Source organism: Nasonia vitripennis (genome assembly GCF_009193385.2).
Source record: "Nasonia vitripennis strain AsymCx chromosome 2 unlocalized genomic scaffold, Nvit_psr_1.1 chr2_random0010, whole genome shotgun sequence".
NCBI classification, from domain to species: Eukaryota; Metazoa; Arthropoda; class Insecta; order Hymenoptera; family Pteromalidae; genus Nasonia; species Nasonia vitripennis.
This window is the reverse complement of record NW_022279617.1, coordinates 3234674-3240573: the sequence shown is the minus strand read 5'-3', so window position 1 is coordinate 3240573 and position 5900 is coordinate 3234674. Positions and strand designations below refer to the sequence as shown.

General features: G+C 32.0%; 1 pseudogene; it reads left to right on the top strand.

Moving 5' to 3' along the window:
- The first annotated feature begins 790 nt into the window (after positions 1–790).
- On the top strand, positions 791–2904 carry LOC116416562 (annotated as a pseudogene).
- The last annotated feature ends 2996 nt before the right edge of the window (positions 2905–5900 follow it).

The following is a 5900-nucleotide window of genomic DNA, read 5'->3' as shown; positions in this document are numbered from 1 at the left end:
TCTTTGCTCCGTGTGGCTTCATAATGGAGAAGTCTCGATTTTTTGAAGTTAGACTAAATTCCTCAACTTTTGACAACGTAGCGTAGATTCCAAATATACAGTGAATTGTTGTATTAACTTCTATGTCATTTTTTGCAATTATAGATAATCCTTCATAGTCATCTAAGCTATACCTGTTGCAAGACTGAAGTTCAACTATAGAATTCGGATTTAGAAAAGTTAAATATAATTTGAAATAAATCTGTAACTATTTTTCCCATCGACAGTTATTCCAATTATATCAACTAATTTGAACTTGTGAATTATCTTAATTAAATGTTCTACTGTTGTTTCTTCACTTACGCCACTTAAAAACAAGTCAAAAACATTTTTTGATTTTTGGCAAATGTGAACCAAGCATAGAATGGTTCTATTCTTGATTTTTTTTACATTGTACAGATTTTTCATTATCACTGTTTTAAAAAGATCATTAAATCTGCATAATAAATTTGCACTCAGATTTGCTTTTCGTATACTTTCCAAGAGATTCATCGTGATTTCAATTTTTAATCAATCTTCTAAATCCTCTTCATCAAATAAAACTTTTTGATAATCTTTTCTTCTTTGCAGATTTATGAGCTACAGCGTCATATGTAACTCATGCACCCATAACATCGGTGGTTGATATTTAATATATCATAATAATATATAATACCCGTAACATCAACGGTTTATCTGAAGACAAGTATATCCATACATATTTTATATATAGATATACAAGTCTTACAAGTCGTTTGTTTTGGTCAGGGATGGCAACCGGAAATGCAGAAAGTTGCACTGAATGGCTAGCTTCAGACCACGGCGCGTAGAAAATAAATTTCTATAGTCCGTAGCGCGAGAGTCGCTCTTCTGCAGTGTGTTCTACTAGGCGCATGTAAACAGCTGTGCATAAATCCTCGCAGTGTACGCGTACTTTTTGCTCAAACCCCTTCTCGTGCTGCTAATAGTTGTAATAGTGTAGTAAATAGTATGTGTAAAATGTGCGAACAAAAGCAGGGATTCCAGCAGTTGTGGGTGTACGGGAGATGCTGCTGTTTTGTGAATTGCCAAGTTGTAAAATGTGTGCTGCAGCAGTCGAACTCATTGCTTCAGATGTTCTGGACCATCGCTGTACTTATTCTCTTGTACAGAAGCTATTGCACACTTGAACAAAACTGGCGAGTGAACAGTCTGCCTTTCACACAGAGCTCCAAAATCAAGATGTTAGGTTAGGATGCATTTAATATTTGCAACGGTTGAGGTGATGACTGAGAAGAGTTTATCGATTATGTTGTGACTACCAAAGTTGCATTAGACGCTGGTGCAACCTGATGCCATCCCTGGTGTCACAGAGCCTTCATGCGAGACCAGAATCCAGAAAAAAACAACGTTGGATTAGTCATTCATCAGTCAAGCGTATGATACATGTATAGCTGGATATTTTTCTACTTTGACATAAATTTTGCTTGTTTAATATGAAATATTTATTGCAGTCATGTATGCACCTACCCTATCTGACTCTGTTGAAAAAATTTGGTCTGGAAATCCAATTATTATACGCATAAAATGGTTCACCACTGCCTTGAATCGCTCATTAATGAGATGGGGCATGAGTTGTTCAAAATTCTGGTCACTGTGGTACAATGCAGGAATGGTCTCAACAATTCTACTGTTTCCAATATCGATAGTAGTCATTTTAAAGTGACACTTAACATTTGGCTGTACAATTCAGCATCGCCCAATGAAAAGAAAGAACAAGTATTGGAACTTATGGTAAATTTAATTGTATTTTTATTACCATTCTATTATTAGTGTTCTTAAAAGTTATAAAAATAATTTAATCGTCAGCAGGTTCCAGGAGTTGACATTCCTTACAATGAGATGGGATACTACGTGCTCTCATTAATATTATGCAGTGCTGTGCATGAGATGGGACGTGCTATGGTAGCAGTTAGAGAAGATGTACGCTGATTTTTCTTGACAAATGCTGGTGTCTTCATCAAAGATATCTCACTAGTAAGTTGTAATACACTTTAGATCTTCTTGTTATAAACCAGTAATTGCATACTTGAAAATGTATTTCAGTAATCTCCTCTATTAGGACCTTCTGGACTTTTAACAGGAGATGTAGTACACAGAATTCATTACTGTTACGAAAAGAATTCAACAAATTGGAGAACGTGTATTCTGCAAGCAACTCAGGCTACTGTGTAACGGATAAGATGGTGCAGGTATTTTCTTAACTAAGCAAGCTGATCCTTAAAATTAATCGATGCAGATTTTAATAAAGTTTAATTTTTAGGAATTAGATAAATCTTTTCTGGCTCCTGACAAAAACAATGGAGTCCATAACTGCTGTGATCAGCACAATGTAGAAAAGGGATATTTATGTTTTGAGCATTTAGAAGGGTTTGACATTCAGGCTCTCAAAGCTGCCATGCACTTTTGCCTTCCTACTCGAGCAATTGTACAAAGCTTCCATAATTTGTGTCAAAACAATGACTTGTATGTTAAGACCTGTGTTGGATAACAAAGGTAACTTTTTAGTTTGAAAATTTATAAATTTCTTTATTATTATTTTGACTGATAAATATCTCATTTACAGATTGTACAAATTTTCCAGAGGCCTTCATTTTACTCTGCAAGTGAGACTCCCTTAAGAAGCAAGATACAGCAACAGAGTGCACGCTCAATGATTACTTTGGCCATAACAACCACATTTACATTGCTCCTTGGGTTTAATTTAATAAATATGTACCTGCATAAAATGTAGACTATGTGACTTATTATACAGTTATTGTGATGTATAAGCTAGGGCAACTATATAAAAATGTACAGATATTTACTGCTGATGAATTTATAAATATAAAAACAGGAAAATAAATATAAGAGAATATACATACACATAACAAATATTGTGACCCTTAATTACACTTTATTACGTTGATGAAAAAGAATATTAATATGCATAATTAACTTTGTATAATTTTACCTATGTTTATGTATGTATGCTTTATTTATTTATTATTTTTTTTTGCAAAAGTTGAAATGATATAAGTATAGATGTAATGGAATTAAAAAAATGCTGATTCGAACAACAAAATTATACTTTTATATCGTAGTACACAACACGTTCTTGTTCAAATGTCAGTAGATATTGTAGTGTAGAGGATAATTGTTATGGTTAATTGTTATTTTGACCTATACATACGTATACCGATGAATGTGAGTAAAATGACCGATGTATGATTTACGATCGATGTATGATCGATGTATGAACCTTTTCGGTTTCAATGTTCAGACTTATATTTAAGATTGGAGCAAACGAGGTGGGGCACGTTACGTTACAGGTCAATTCATACATTCAATGCATATTTCCAACCGTCGCTATAACCAGATTATATTTTTTGCTTTGTGGGATGTCGCAAAAGTATTGAGATTATGGCGTTGCTCCGACAATTTTCATAGACTTCCGCGAAACGCGTATTGCAAAACTTATTGCGAGGCGATCGGCACGCAATATAGAATGTCTTGAAACGGGTTAAAAGGTAATATTTTGTTGTAAATAAACTAAACCACGTCCCAGAGTAGCTACCAGCCCGTAAAAAACTCATTTTAAAATTGACTATTTTTATGTCGGGTACAGGATCTGAGAACCGCACTTATGAACTTATTTCTTGGGTATACAACTAATTAAATAATGAAAGGAGTTTAATATTTAATCATACCTTGACATCCAGCACGCTTATCAGGAAGATTGCCTGCTTGTTTTTTACCTACTGAAATAATAAATGAAAATTAATTATAACAAAAACATATTTATACATGTTACTTTAAATAACAAAATAAGATAAATCATATTTACATTCAGCCTTCTTCTCTTCACCTTTGCCTCCAGGTTTTTCTGCAAACTTCTCTGAAATATCAGTATTAATTATTAACAAATCCTTGAATAACATTAACGTTATTATACTAGATAATTGCAACTATGTCGTGGTTTATTATAATTTTGTTATTATTATTTATTATACGCAAATTAGTTTCTTTTATCGTTTGCTATTTGTGGAGTAAAATCGATTTGAATCGACTTTCGGACACCCATAATAACTGTAATATAATACCTTTCAATTTTTCGATGGTTTCCATGGCCTCAGCTAACTTCTTTTCCAACTCTTCCACTTTCTTCTTACTGTCATCTGGGCCTCCCATTTTCTACGAAACAAATTAAAAGATTAACTTTTTAGAAATACTATTTTAATGAATTTTTTGTTTTTTAAAGCGCGCTTAAGGGGTCTCAAAGTCAATTCAAATCTAGATTTCGCGACACAAAATAGCAGACGACAAAAGTAACTAATTTGCTTATAACAAACAATAAAAGCAAAATTATGAAAAACTAGGACATCAGTGCCCTCCGCTATGTAATTATCTACCATTTTACTAAGTTTGAAACTTATAAATAAATATCTCGCCGAATGGCATTCGAATAATGTCTCAAAATCATATAATTCGAATGCCATTCGGCGAGATATTTATTTATAAGTGTCAAAGTTTCTAAAATTTTTTTCATAATTTTGCTTTTATTGTTTGTTATAAGCAAATTAGTTACTTTTGCCGTCTGCTATTTCGTGGCGCGAAATCTAGATTTGAATTGACTTTGAGACCCCCTTAATTACGTCAGGGATAAGAAACCTTCGCTTTCACTCGAATGTAATGAATCCTAATCCATATTAGAGACTTCAACTTTTTTTTCAACTAATATCCGTCTATTATCTTCAAAACATTTTGTATTATTGCGCAATTCTGGCTTCAATGTAGTTTTATGTTGAGTAAATCTTTGTATTTTTGTAGTAATAAAATATTTGTCATATTGACTTCTAGTATGACTAGATGTTGAATAATTGCATTATAAAATTTACATTTCACATGTAACAATATAAATTTAAAAATTATAATTTATCAAATGTTTCACGTATATCGCTGTTTATCACGCATCAGTGGTATTTATTGTGCAAACTACCATCGCTATTCGCTCATACACTCGCTCATACGTATCGCAATACGATTTTTATTTGGTACATCAGCTCATTATTTATATATAGACGCATGATTCTAATCGTACTATTATGTGTAACATTATATGAGGGTATCATATTATAATAAAAGAATGACCGTATCTTAAAAAGTAGTGTCAAAGTTGCAAGTTCGCGCTAGAGTCTCGCTACTTTTTACAATAATAAACACGTATTTAACCATATAATACCTTTAGATTATCCTTCTATTAGCCTGGTAAAAATGTTTTTAATTTAATTTCTATATGATATGTGCTATGTACAAACCTGTTCATTTTTAAGATAATAATTATGATTTTGTGCCAATTTTGGATTACAAGGTTGCCAATAAAAGGTTAATACATTTTCACCAGGTTATAACTTGAATAAGAAGCTAGTTGCAACATAGTTTGCGCATAACTTTTAATTAAATGCATAAAATAAAGTTATTCTTATATAATTTAGTTATAGCCTACAGAATAAAGAAATTACTGTAAAATCTTTGGCACACCGCTTTCTTCAGTCTTTATGTATTACTTCAATATATAGACATTGTTTTGACCCGTATTTACCAACTTTTCGTTGCACGAATAAAATGATCTCTAATCAAGTTAAGTATCTAATTTCTACGTGTACAATAGTATTAAACTTTCTTGCAAGAAATCAATGAATTTTTCAATGCATTAACTTGATATTTATACATTCAATATTTTTTATCATTCTCAATCTTCATTTTTTTTTCTAGATAATTTTGACAGTTTAATTATCGAATTATAAAGGTTTCAAAAAATTGATCTTTTTGGTGTATAACCAACGAACGACAAAGGATAATCT